Source organism: Schistocerca americana, chromosome 11 (assembly GCF_021461395.2).
Source record: "Schistocerca americana isolate TAMUIC-IGC-003095 chromosome 11, iqSchAmer2.1, whole genome shotgun sequence".
NCBI lineage: Eukaryota > Metazoa > Arthropoda > Insecta > Orthoptera > Acrididae > Schistocerca > Schistocerca americana.
This window is the reverse complement of record NC_060129.1, coordinates 23,482,207-23,497,052: the sequence shown is the minus strand read 5'-3', so window position 1 is coordinate 23,497,052 and position 14,846 is coordinate 23,482,207. Positions and strand designations below refer to the sequence as shown.

Sequence of the window (14,846 nt, the reverse complement as noted above, 5' to 3'; positions counted from 1 at the left end):
TGTACCGTGCACCCTCCCACCACCACCTACTCCAGTCCTGTAACCCGGAAGGTGTACACGATCAAAGGCAGAGCCACGTGTTAAAGCACCCACGTGATTTACCAACTGACCTGCCTACACTGTGAAGCTTTCTATGGGGGAATGACCAGCAACAAACTGTCCATTCGCATGAATGGACACAGGCAGACAGTGTTTGTTGGTAATGAGGATCACCCTGTGGCTAAACATGCCTCGGTGCACGGCCGGCACATCTCGGCACAGTGTTACACCGTCCGGGTTATCTGGATACTTCCCACTGACACCAACCTATCAGAACTCCGGAGATGGAAACTTGCCCTTCAATATATTCTCTCTTCCCGTTACCCACCAGGCTTCAACCTCTGCTAATTTCAAGTTGCCGCCGCTCATACCTCACCTGTCATTCAACATCTTTGCCTTTGTACTTCCGCCTCGACTGGCATCTCTGCCCAGCCTCTTTGCATTTACACGTGTGTGTGTGTGTGTGTGTGTGTGTGTGTGTGTGTGCGTACCTGTCCTTTTTTCTCCCTAAGGTAAGTCTTTCCGCTCCCGGGATTGGAATGACTCCTTACCCTCTCCCTTAAAACCCACATCCTTTCGTCTTTCCCTCTCCTTCCCTCTTTCCTGATGAAGCAACCTTTGGTTCCGAAAGCTTGAAATTTGTGTGTGTGTGTTTTTATTGTTTTTGTTGTCTCTATCAACATACCAACACTTTCGTTTCGTAAGTTACAGCTTCTTTGTTTTTAGATATATTTACACACTTGTTAATTACACAGCCTCTAGTGGTATGCCATGAACAAAATGCCCTATTTTGCAACCTATACTAACAATTTTACTGTTCAAAATGTTAGCAGGAGCCACAAATTTGTACCAATTGCAAGCCTAAATTCTAGGAGAGTTTGGTGATCCAGTGCTAAATTGCTCAGAATGAAGCTGACTTATACATTCTTTGTTGTTACAAGCACTTGGCTGTTATTCTACTAACAGCTAGCGATTTTCAGGAGTGTGGTATTTCCCAGTACCTTGCGATTTCCTATGGTGGTGTTAGGATGGTGGTGTTAGGCTGGGAAATAAGAACACAGCTTGAATTGGCAGCAAAAATCTGGTTGTTGTGACAGACTGATCTGTAGTGTATCCAGAGGTCTAAGATAGGTTGGAGTGCAACAGTTTAGTTGTGGGTTAGCGAAGCAAAATTTGTGAAAAGGAAACAACACAGTCCATGAAATCATTCAAAATTGGGTGTTCGGTGAAATTCAATGAGGGCCGAAAAAATGCTCCTAGAGCCCATTGAATGTAGAACCGAGGAAGAGTTTTTCACAATAATAAAAGAAAAGATCCTCCCTAGGATTATGATCATTAGTGACTGCTTCGGCTCGTACAACACTCAAGGTACTGAAGGTTTTCTGCACCTTAAAGTGATCCATACTCTGAACTTCGTTGATACAAAAGATCATTCTGTTCACACAAGCTCAGTGTCAAGCATATCACCAGGGGAAATAATAATAATAATAATAATAATAATAATAATAATAATAATACTGCATAACTTTTTGTTGAAGCGAGTAAATATTACCCACCCAGCAGAAGTGGAATGCAATAATTCTTTCGAGAAATGTTGCGAGAAAGACTAACAACTACAATTCCGTGCCTTTTGGGGAAACTAGTGCCTTCAATTTTGTCAACATTACAGGTATGTTACAGCATTGCTTTGCTTGGTACTGTACACTTTGTACATTACACTGGAATATTTCTTTATTTGTTTTCCATACTTGCAATTTTTTTGTAGTTTGTGTGTTCGCACTGAAAATGTGATGATATGATTGGCTGATTACATCAGCTGTAATGTGCTCTCATACGTGTTCTGATTGGCTGAGATCACATGTCCGGTACTCAGGTTGTGTAAGAAAAGCGTATCACATAGCACAATCTTGATTTCACAGCTTCCACAGCTATCAAGTCATATTTGGTGGATTTCACATTTATATTTCCTTATTCTGTAATTCATTACAGATCTATCCAAGGGATGTCATTTTTCTCCTGGTTTAATGTGCTAAATAGATGACAAATATAATGCTTTCCTTAACACATTTCTCATGCTCTTTGAGAGTTGCTTTCCTTTAGAGCATTCTAAACAGGGTACTAGCAGTAATAGGCAGCCCGGGTGGCTGACAAGCGGGAATTATATCAAAATGTTAGAAGTAGTCACAATCAAGCTGCAATAGTCCATTACAAACAGTATTGTAAGGTGGCTAAAAATGTTATTAGGAAAGCAAAGAGTATGTAGAATGCAAATAGAACAGCTAATTCACAAGATAAAACCATATGGTCAGTTGTGAAGGAAGTGTCTGATCAACAGCACAAGGTTGACGATTTAAAGTCAGTTTGTAGTAAAAATATTTCTATTACTGTTAAGTCAGAGGTATGTGTAGTATTTAATAATCACTTTCTAAGCATTGTGGGTGAATGAAATAAAAACTTAGTTTCTACAGGGAATCATATAACTTTCTTGGCAAATACCTTTCTGAGATTGATGTCTGAAATACTCCTCTGTGATAGAGACAAGAGGGAGATTGAGTCAATAATTAAATCACTGAAGACTAAGGACTCTCATGGTTATGATGGAGTGTCTAGCAGAATATTAAAGTAGTGTGCTGCACATGTTGACCTTTTTTTTTGTCATATTTGTAATTTTTCCTTTAGGAACGGTCAGTTTCCTGAACGATTAAAGTACTCAGTAATAAAGCCATTTTATAGAAAGGGATAATGTAGACAATTTTAGACCAATTTCTATGCCATCAGTGTTTGCTAAAATTATTGAAAAGGTGGTGTATGTAAGGGTAATTGATCATTTCATATCACACAATTTGCTGTCAAATGAACAGTTCAGCTTTATAAGTCTTAATACCTGAAAATGTTATATTCTCTTCTCTCTGTAAGGTACTGGATGGGTTAAATAAAAGATTTCGAATGCTAGGTGTATTTTTTATTTAACTAAGGTGTTTGATTGTGTTGATCAGAAAGTATTGCTCCAGAAGTTGGATCACTATGGAATATGGGGAGTAGCTGACAATTGGTTCAGACTCGCTTTAACAACAGGTAGCAAAAGGCCATTATTCACAGTGTTGAGAATGGCTATGATGTGAGGTCTGAGTGGTGAATGGCCAAATGGGGGGTGCCCCCAGGGATCAGTGTTGGGGCCACTTCTGTTCCTTATTTATATAAATGATACGCCCTCTAGTATTATGGGAAACTCTAAAATATTTCTATTTGCTGATGACACTAGCTTGGTGGTAAAGCAACATTAGCTCATGGCTTGTAGAAAATAAACGCTAAATCACAGTAAGACACAGTTTTTACAGTTTCTAACACACAATTCAACAAATCCAGACGCTTTAATTTCACAGAATGGTCATATGATTAGTGAAACTGAACAGTTCAAATTTCTAGGAGTTCAGATACATAGTAAACTGTCGTGGAAAGCCCACGATCAGGATCTTGTTCAAAGACTTAATGCTGCCATTTTTACTATTCGAACGGTATCTGAAATAAGTGATTGTTCGACACAAAAATTAGTCCACTTAGCTTATTTTCATTCGCTTATGTCATATGGTTTTGCATTTTGATGTAACTCTTCTAAAAGGATATTTTTGGCTCAGAAATGGGCAGTAGGTGGTGTAAGTTCACTAACCTCTTGTAGACTCCTGTTCACCAGTCTGAGTATTTTGACACTGACCTCTCAATACATACATTCTTTACTGTCATTTCTTGTTAACAGTATTAGCTTATTCCTAAGAATAAGTGGCTTCCACTCGGTTAATACTCGGTAGAAAACAAACCTGCATCTGGATCGGACTTCCGTATCTCTTGTGCAGAAAGGTGTACACTATACTGCTGCATCCATTTTCAATAATCTTCTACAAGAATTTAAAAATCTTAGCAGTAATCCACGCGCTTTCAAATCGAAACTGAAGAGTTTACTCATGGGTCACTCCTCCTATTCTGTTGAGGAGTTCCTTGAAAAATTAAGCTGATTCTTATGTTACATTGTTGACTGCATTTACTGAAACTTTATCTGTTATTACTTTTAAGTTGTAGTTTCATGTATTGACATGTTCCATGACCTTGGAGAGTTGCTCCTCAATTTGGTCCTACGGAACTTGACGTGTAAATAAATAAATGAGAAAGTGCCTGAAAGTGCGATACAGAAAAATTCTACCTACTTATCAGTAAAATCAACTTGTTACAAAATGCACGTCAGACAATGTACACACAATTATGAACAAATAAATCTACAAACATTAACGAAATTCGTCTTGAACTAGGTAATTCAGTTCTCGTTGTTGTTGTGGTCTTCAGTCCTGAGACTGGTTTGATGCAGCTCTCCATGCTACTCTATCCTGTGCAAGCTTCTTCATCTCCAAGCAACTACTGCAACCTACATCCTTCTGAACCTGTTTAGTGTCTTCATCTCTTGGTCTCCCTCTACGATTTTTACCCTCCATGCTGCCCTCCAATACTAAATTGGTGATCCCTTGATGCCTCAGACCATGACCTACCAACCGATCCATTCTTCTAGTCACATTGTGCCACAAATTCCTCCTCTCCCCAATTCTGTTCAGTACCTCCTCATTAGTAATGTGACCTACCCATCTAAGCTTCAGCATTCTTCTGTAGCACCACATTTCGAAAGCTTCTATTCTCTTCTTGTCCAAACTATTTACCGTCCATGTTTCACTTCCATACATGGCTACACTCCATACAAATACTTTCAGAAACGACTTCCTGACACTTAAATCTATACTCGATGTTAACAAATTTCTCTTCTTCAGAAACGCTTTCCTTGCCATTGCCAGTCTACATTTTATATCCTCTCTACTTCGACCATCATCAGTTATTTTGCTCCCCAAATAGCAAAACTCCTTTACTACTTTAAGTGTCTCATTTCCTAATCTAATTCCCTCAGCATCACCCGACTTAATTCGACTACATTCCATTATCCTCGTTTTGCTTTTGTTGATGTTCATCTTATATCCTCCTTTCAAGACACTATCCATTCTGTTCAACTGCTCTTCCAAGTCCTTTACTGTCTGACAGAATTACAATGTCATAGGCAAACATCAAAGTTTTTATTTCTTCTCCATGGATTTTAATACCTACTCCGAATTTTTCTTTTGTTTCCTTCACTGCTTGCTCAATATACAGATTGAATAACATCGGGGACAGGTTACAACCCTGTCTCACTCCCTTCCCAACCAAAGCTTCCCTTTCGTATCCCTCGACTCCTATAACTGCCATCTGGTTTCTGTACAAATTGTAAATAGCCTTTCGCTCCCTGTATTTTACCCCTGCCAACTTCAGAATTTGAAAGAGTATTCCAGTCAACATTGTCAAAAGCTTTCTCTAAGTCTACAAATGCTATAAACGCAGGTTTGCCTTTTCTTAATCTAGCTTTTAAGATAAGTCGTATGGTCAGTTTTGTCTCACGTGTTCCAATATTTCTACGGAATCCAAACTGATCTTCCCCGAGGTCGGCTTCTACCAGTTTTTCCATTCGTCTGTGAAGAATTAGTGTTAGTATTTTGCAGCCGTGACTTATTAAACTGATAGTTCGGTAATTTTCACATCTGTCAACACCTGCTTTCTTCAGGATTGGAATTATTATATTCTTCTTGAAGTCTGATGGTATTTCACCCGTCTCACACATTTTGCTCACCAGATGGTAGAGTTTTGTTAGGACTGAAAAATTTAGTTCTCAAGAGGTAGGCAATCACAAATTCTTGGGTGCCATTGTTGATAAACACTTGACATAGGAGGACATTATCTGCAAAGTATGCTTAAAATAAGCAGTAGCATATTCTTAATCAGAATGATGTCTAAACAGAGTAAATACATGCACATTGTTTACAATGTACGATGGCTTAATCTACTACCACTTATCATGCCGCATCACAGTCTGGAGAAATGCAGCACACATGCTTATACAATGGCTAATTAAATATCAAAAGAAGACTGTTACTTGCAATGCAAATTTCACCCAATAACCATCCTGCAGAAATAAATGCAAAAATTTTAATATCACTACTGTCCCTTCAGTAAACATGTTTTTAACAATTATGCACAGTTAAATAGACACACACACACAATTGCAACACAAGCAATATAGAGTGACAATTATTTCCATAGGAAATGAATCAAATTAACTGAATAAGGTCTCAAACTTTGGATGCTATTTATATACTAAATCCCATGCACAACAAAATGGACTGAACAGACAGCTGATTTCTGAAATAAATTAAAAGGTTATTTAATTTTATTTCTCTATAGCCTAAAAGAATACCTAGAATCTACTAAACTGTACATTGCACGGACTCAGACATGTTTGTATGGGCACAAGACAGCAAGGTCTTTAGTAGCTGCGTGAAAACAGATGGAGACGAGTGTCAATAAAATACACAAAAAAGTAAGATAAAACAGCATGTAAAACACAGGTACAAAAGTTGTAAAACTACGTGCATACCCGCTCAGAATGACAGAACAAAGTATTGCGTCAGTTGTAAAACATTAATGACAGGAGCTGAAACAATGTAGCAGATGGAAATGGCTGGCTGACCACAAGAATAAAAAAAGGAGAAACCATCCACTCTTTAATGCACTAAAACCTCCAGCCTAAAAGTTTAGGTCAGAGTCCAGACACATCAAAAAACTTTAAAACCTTAGCCACACTCGTCTCATCATCAGCTAAAACTGAGGGCAGATCCCCACCAATATTTGCTTCTGCCCTTGCATCACGATATAAAATGCACTCCGTTAAAATAAGGCACATAGAGATGTGCGTGCCACAAGCATCACAAAACTGGGGATCGTCTCACTGTAGTAAAAAGTTGTTTGTGAGAAGGCAGTGCTCAATTCTAAGGCACGTGATGATCACTTCATCCCACCCGAACAACTGGCAGGAAGAACGCCACTTCATCATCCAAAGCTTATTGGCCGTCACCGTGAGCCATTCCTTATCCCACAACTGCGTGCGCTTTCTGTGTAGTGCAGAAACAACAGCCTGCAAGAGAATAGGACACTTTACCACATCCTGTCCTCTGCAGGCCTCCTCGGCCTGTTCATTTCCCCATATCCCTACGTGACCTGACACCCAGCAGAATGACACTCGCTTACCGTGCCGTCGGAGCGAGTACAGTTGGTCTTGTATCAGCCGTACCAACTCCTCAGCTGTGTACAGGTTGTGTAACGATTGTAAGGCACTAAGGGAATTGGAGCAAATGAGAAACAGTTTGAATACTACACATCTGCTCCAGTGCCTTTAGGATCGTGTGGAGCTCCGCTGAGAAAACAGTATACTCATCAGGAAGGCAAGTTCTGGTGACACAGTTGAGGAACACGACGGAACAGCCGAGGGAATTCCCTCGCTTACAGCCATCAGTGTATACTATTGTGAAACTGTGATGCAGATCTAAAATGTTAAAAAACAAGGATTGAAATGTAAAATTTGACGTATGACCTTTCTTAAAATTCATCAGCTCTAAAGTAAGTCTGGACCCTGTAGAAGCCACGGTGGAAATCTGCTCCCATCGCAATGGGAAATGTGAGGACCGGCCCCACCAATTCCTAGAAGGCAATCGTGTGTACGAATCCCACAGGGCCTCATTGCCTGTTACAAAAAAGCTTTTCCAGTTGAGGCTCAGCAGTGGTACAGCAGATGAGTGTGTAATGTACGGACAGTGTTTTGTACGCCTGGCACACCTTAAGTAGCTGTCGTCTGATGTGAAGTAGTGCTTCACCTGCCTCTACACAGAGGCTTGGAATGGGGCTAGTTCTGAATGCCCCAGTGGCCAACCGAATCCCTTCACGGTGCACCACATCCAACATCTGTAAATAAGAGGGTCTCGCAGATCCGTACACCGTGCACACGTAGTCGAGCCGAGAGCACGCAAATGCCCTGTAAAACCGGAATGGACAAGCCCTGTCTGCTCCCCACGCACTGTGGCTAAGACATTTTAAAATAATTAAAGCGTTAAGTGCCCGTTTTTTCAAATCCTTAAGATGCGGTAACCGGGTAAGCCTAGAGTCAAATATGAGGCCCAAGAAACTCGCTGTGTCTTTAAAAGTAAGAACAGTGCCCTCATCCTCAACTCAAGAAGATTAAAATGGAACGAGAATGGTTAAAAGGAACACATACAAACTTCTCAGTGGAAAATGTGAAACCACTCTTTTGCATCCATCCGTCCAAACATCGAATAGTTGCAAATGACGTGTTGTCGTTGCGAGGCTTGAAGAAGGCCAAACACAGAGAAGTCATACACAAACAAAGAACACTGGACAGAACTTTTCACTCTGCATGTAATGCTATTAATAGCTATGGCAAAGACAGTCACACTTAAAACCCTACCTTGACGGACACTGTTCTCGTGCTCAAAGTGATCAGACAGGGGTTACTGACTCAATATCTAAAATATCGTGGCGAGGGGAAGGACTGAATAAAAATGGGAAGATTACCACAAAAACTCCATTTGTGAAGCTGCTCCAGGATAAGGTGCCCCCAAGTAGTATCGTAGGCCTTCTCGATGCCTAAAAATATACCTAGAAGGTGATGCTGGTGTAGGAAATCGTGTTGTATAGCCACCTCCAGGAGGGCAAGTTCGTCAAAGGTGGAGTGATACGTCCTGAACCACACTGAAAATGACTACAGGGTTGTCTGGAGTCTAAGATCCAGACAAGGCAGCAGGTGACCATCTGCTGCAAGGTCTTCCCCATACTGCTAGTGAGGGTAACACTACAGTAACTACTTGGGCACGTACAGGCTTTGCCAGGTTTTAAAAGACGAATTGAAATTGCATCGTGCCACGAGTCGGGAAAGTGACCTGACAGCCAAATGGCATTAAAAAGTGCGAGAAGGATATTTTTGTTTCGCCTCGTGAGGTGCTGCAGCCTACTGTAACGGATGCTGTCGTGAACACGGGATGTGTCACGAGCTGCAGACAATGCAGAATCCAGCTCCGACATGGAAAATGGGCAGTTGTAATCTTCTTCAGAGGTGGACCGGAAGTCCAGACTACACTTCTCAGTAACCGCTCTATGGGGATGGAAACCTGGATCCTGACTGGTTGTTGCAGTAACTGTGGCAAAATACGCCACCATAGTCTCGGCAATGTTTAGTGGATCGGTCTGGAGAATGCCGTTCCCCATTACAGCAGCTGTGGGGCACCTACGTCGTCTCCCACACAACGGAAGTTTTGGTGGAACGATTAATGGTGTTCAGGAACTGTTGCCACAACCTCTTCTTGCTCTCTAGAATAGTTCGGTGACACTTTCCCCTCGCCACCTGAAAGGCTGCGAGATTCTCTGCAGTTGACGGACACTTGAACCTACGCAGAGTCACACGCCTGCAGATTGCAGCGGCATTCGGCAATCTGCCAAGGGACAGGTTGCCTCTTCTGTTGTCCCGTGGACTGCAGAATGGATGTTGCAGTAGCACAGTGGATCCACCCGTGCCTCGACATTTGCACAATGTTCGAACTGGGCCAACTGGCTATAAAGTGTCCAGTCTACTCTACCGAGCACCCATTGTGTCAGTTTCCTTTCGGGTTTCACTCCAACGGGCAGGTGAATCCAGATCGGGAAGTGATCACTTCTGTGCAGCTCATTGACCACTTCCCATTGAGCAGTGTGAGCAAGAGCTGAAGAGCAAAGTGGGAGATAAATGGCAGAACAACCCAGTGCTCACTCCCACATTTAGCAAGTGTGCGCACGATGATGAGAGAAGCCTCTCAGTTGCTCTACCTCTGGGGCAGGCAGTTGCAGAGCCCCAAAGCACATTGTGTGCATTAAAATCACCATTTAGGATGAAGGGGCGGGGGAGCTGTGTAATAAGGTCGGTTAGGGCCTCTTTGTCAAGTGCATCATGTGGGCAAGTAAAGGAAACGTATTGTCAACGGATGACGCACGTTCCCTGATACGGCAACTGGTGGTAATGTTGTCATAAGTGAGAGAAGCGAGGAGTGTTAGTTGGTACTGACAATAATACCTACGCCTCCTCTAGCTCTCTCTCCACTCAGGTCGTCCTTTTTGTGGAGCACATAGCGTCGTAGCCCAGTGGTGTATGATGGATGGAAATGAGTCTCCACAGACACAGACACAGTGGTTTACCCTTAGATAAGTGACAGTTCTTCCACATGCATCCTGAACATCTGCAAGTTCCACTGTAGGATGGGATCCATTTCATCGATGTGGTTTTAATTTACCCCTATCTTTGCCAATCGAGATGAAGCACTATTCGAGCGAGGGGGAGTGGAGGGACTGCCTGACAAGAATAAGGGGTCAACTAGATAAATGCAATGCCTGAGGAAACACATATTAAAAAATTAATTCCCTGAAACATATTATGAAACAGCAGAAGCTTCCTTCAAATTTCCAGTAAGTATATTCGGAATTAAATCTCATTACATTTTTCTTGCACGCCAGGGTACTCCATATGTATTTTTCAATGGCAAACCAATAATTGCTGCGTTTCTGTCACTTTTTATTGCCGGGGGCGCGATATTATTGAACTGTTAATATGGAAAAGTCCACTGTCTACAAAATTTACAGGCTTCATAAACATTAAAAGTTTACATAATAGAAAGCAAATAATGATACACGTGCAGTGAGTCAATTAAAGATAACATAAACTAATTAATTGAAAGTTTAAGTTAAATAGTATCTTAAGTCGTGGAACAGAAAAATTCATCACTGGTTGACACTATAAGAACAAAAAGAAACAACTAACCTGATACTGTCACCTACCTCACCGAGCAAATTATAGTAATATCTGCATACTAGTAACAACTATTTCTAACAAAAACCTGGAACTACAGAGCTAATAAGTACAATACAGATAATTTCACAGTTCTGCATAGCAGCATAATTTGTAATGTTCAAAGTACGCAAACAGGTGGAGACATAAAAATGAAGCATATCATGGCAAGAATCAAATTAAGAGACAAATCAAATGAAGGTATTGTCTGTTGGCTTCTGTCTCAGGTCCTTTGGCCAATGTTTGACTGACAATTTTCCTGACGTTTCGCCATCACCAGTGATTGACATTCAAGTGGCCACGAAAGCCTCAATAATTTTATAAATCAATTATAAAATAATGACACTTTTTGTGGTAGACTGACAGTCAACTGTGAGGATAAACAAGCAATAGCTTGGGCTGCCGCAGGATTGGCAGCCTACAACCTATATTTATTATGCAAAAGCACAACTGACACGGTGACAGCGAATCCTTTCTGGGGTACAGTGACTCAAACCCTCGATGGATCTCTAGTAGTCTTTTTATCTTCATTTATTTCAAAAAGAGAAAAGAAATAAACAGTGAACACCACAAACCATACATACAAAGAAACAAACAAAAGAGTTTAGCTACAGAAGGGTGTTTTCGAAATCAAAAAGATGTGAATTTGCAATGCAGATGATCAGTCAGACATGGTCAGAAGCATATTCAGAAACAAATGAAAACAAAAAAATTATACAAATTCATGAATATATTCAAATTAAAATTTCCTTAGGTAGTATATTCTGATGGGGACTGGATAACAAAAAAATATCTAAAAATTATCTGAAATGCTCAAATATCTCAGCTCCATTAAAGAAAATAAATCGAAAAGGATAAGACCAAGCACAACTCAAAGAATAAAACCAAAGCCATTTGGAATGTAGTAAAACAAGAAACAGGCAGCATAAAGATGAACATAAAAATTAGAAATAACAATAGTTTAATTGATAAGCCTAAGAACATGGACAACTTTGTAAACAACTACTTTAGTAATACAGCAACCAAATTGCAAGAAAAGCCTCCTAAAATACAGTACACAGCTAAAATAAACCTCGTACAATGCTGCCATAACCTACCACTGGGAAGGAAATCAGTAGGATTGTACATATATTTAAGAGTAAAATGTCCACAGGTTGAGATGACGTTCCAATGTGTCTAGTAAAAAATTGCGTTAGCAGCATAAAAGCACCCCTAACAGACATTATAAATGAGTCATTCTCGACAGACATTATAAACAAGTCATTCTCACCAGGTTGCTTTTCTGATTACTTAAAGCAGGTAAAAGTTCTTGCCATACATAAAAATTGTGATACAGAAAATACAGAGAATTACAGACCAGCTTCATTACTGTCTTCCATTTCTAAAATAATAGAAACTGGTGTGAAAACAGACTTACGGATTATTTAAACAAATACCAACTTTGATGCAAAGAACAGTTTGTTTTCAGGAACGGAAATGGAACAGAAGCTGCTGCAGAAAAATTTCCAAAAGCAGTTTTAGAAGGCACAGATAATGGACAACAAGTAACAGGCATTTTCCTAGACCTTAGTACAGCAGTTGATCATGAAATACATTTAGGTAAATTTGAAGCAATAGAAATGAGGGAAGTAGTAAATAAATCTTTTAGGTCTGACCGAGCAGACAAAGTGCAAAGGATAGAGACATCTCGAATTTCAAGTGGATCAAATTATATGGTAAAACACCTTTCAGATCAAGAATATTTGAACAGCAGAGTCCCTCAAATGAGTGAGTTAGGCCCAATACTGTTTCTCATTTACATTAATGACTTCCCATGTGGGTCATACAAGGAGAAACTGTGTTATTTGCTAACGACAGGAAAACACCAGAAACATTAGAAGTAAAAGCTGAAAAGGTACTTAAGGGTGTCTGCAACTGTTCATACAACAACTAATTAACTCTTAATGTAAAAAGACTAATAACATGAGCTTATACATAAACAAAAAACCCATTATAGCAAAAATACATAATGAAACCACAAAGTGTTGCTGGCACAACATTTTTAAGTATGCATATGATCAGCATTTAAAATGGAATGAACATATTGGAGTACTTGATAAAGAATTAGCACAGCATGCTATGTCTTACAAATATTAACCACACTGTGTAATAGCTCAGGCCTAAAAGCAATGTACTGTGCACATACCCATTCTTTCATAAGTTATGGCATAATATTCTGTAGTGCGAAAGCTCAGAATGTGGAAAACATGTTCAAATTGCAAAAATGAATCTTGAAAATTACGAGCAAGGGCCACAAAAGGGCCCTCTACATTGAGCTATTCCAGAAATGGGGTAGCCCTATTCTGACAGTTCCAAGTGAATAAATACCACAAACTACAGTTTTATACAAAAGTAAAAAAAGAGAAACGCTAAGCAGTATGCAGGAAACAGCTCCACACACAATCGTCAAACTAGATAAAGTGATTGCTTGTACCTCAATAGAATGAATATAGCAAAGGCCCAAACCACTATGTTTACCATGGAGTCAAGATCTTATGTAACTACCAAATGAGATCAAAAAACTAAGGGGAACTCTATAAATTTAAAACATATCTTAAAGAATATTTTCTAGTAAATGGTTTTGCATCTATTAAAGAATTCATAAGACATAAAATTATTACAAATGAATAGTCAAGTTGGACCAATTACAAAGTAGACACAATAGATTGTAATTTGTAACCAACTCCATATAATCAAAAATGGTGACATCCATACAACGAAATATGCCTAGGGATGAATGAATGAGTAAATAAACTCTACCGCAATTCCATGCTGAGGCCGACATGTAAAACTATATTGAAAACCGGGTGGTAGAGGCCAGATCTCTAACTTTTATTTTCTATTCATACAGTACTTCAAACTCCCCATCCTCCTAACCTTAAACTACTGCATAGCGTGTCCTCACAACTCTGTAAACATCTGATTAGATCAGTCAGTATTGAACTTTTCGAGAATTACATCAAAAAATATTATTGTAAATAAAGTATTTACCTGTGGTAGACAGCTGACTTCCCGCTGCTGTCTGCTCATCCGTAGACAACACAAGTAACCATTTTTTCACAAATTTACGTTGTTTTTTTTCTTTTTCTCGATGACTGACACTGCACTTCACAGAGACTTCACTCACAGCGTGACAGTGTTCTGCTCTCTCAAAACACAGCGAAGTTCCACAATAGCTGGTTTCACGATGACGGCGTCACATCTTCATTGACATCGTATATGATCTTTGCGTGGATTCCGACAGTGACTTGTCACCTGGGCTGGGTTGTGCTATGTGCTGCTGTTTGTGACTGTTCCTGCAACTGCAGCAAAAAGTAAACAAAGGGGGGATGAAGTGTTTCGTTCGTTCATGTGAGCATAGTAACTAAATAATGACATAAAAGTATTCCATGTTACTCAATATGTTTTTCTGTGAGTGTTGGCGCTCCAGTTGACGTGTTCAATACCCATTGTTAATTTCGAAGCATTGTTCTTGGAACAAAAGGCTATTGATTTGAAAGAAATTAGGCGGGTAACGCTACACTTCTCTGTGTAATGGTTTTGAAAGCTAACAATGGGAATCTTTTCCTTCATGACTCTATGCTGGCATCAAAATGGTTTTAGCGAAATGCAAGTGAAAAGGTAAGATATGCAGCATCAGATTAAGAACACATAGCAAGTGGCAGAAAATCTGTGTGTAGTTTATGTACCAACAACCTGTTTCTTATTAAAATAAAATTAGTCGTATTCGAAAAGAGAAGTAATACTGCATGTGTCCTTGCAAGTAAAAGAAATCGATTAACTTCTTACACGCTCTGAAACATATTTTATTTGTATTGTAGTGATCATTTGAAGCGTCAGTGGTCACACTACCCACATATACACCATATAAAAGTGTTGTAGCATTACGTGTGTCACAATAATGAATATTTAGAAGATTCTTTAAAGTATGTATGTGCCTGTTCACTAGTGCATCATATCGTAATTCAACTTGTACAATAATAAAAAT

General features: G+C 39.7%; 2 protein-coding genes across 10 annotated transcripts in view; one reads left to right on the top strand and one right to left on the bottom strand.

Moving 5' to 3' along the window:
* The window catches only part of LOC124553595, a 165,717-nt gene extending 151,630 nt beyond the window's left edge, over positions 1-14,087 (bottom strand). For 3 of the 6 annotated variants that reach the window (XM_047127451.1, XM_047127452.1, XM_047127453.1), the window contains exon 1: positions 13,850-14,085. The gene's annotated coding sequence lies outside the window, so the exon portion shown is untranslated. Of the gene's footprint in view, positions 1-13,849 lie in introns of all 6 variants that reach the window. The other 3 variants (XM_047127454.1, XM_047127456.1, XM_047127455.1) reach the window with 2 other exon arrangements.
* A 12-nt stretch (positions 14,088-14,099) lies between these two features.
* LOC124553594 (zinc finger protein 436-like) overlaps positions 14,100-14,846 on the top strand; it is a 214,855-nt gene continuing 214,108 nt past the window's right edge. For 3 of the 4 annotated variants that reach the window (XM_047127448.1, XM_047127449.1, XM_047127447.1), the window contains exon 1: positions 14,101-14,479. The gene's annotated coding sequence lies outside the window, so the exon portion shown is untranslated. Of the gene's footprint in view, positions 14,480-14,846 lie in introns of all 4 variants that reach the window. The other variant, XM_047127450.1, reaches the window with a different exon arrangement.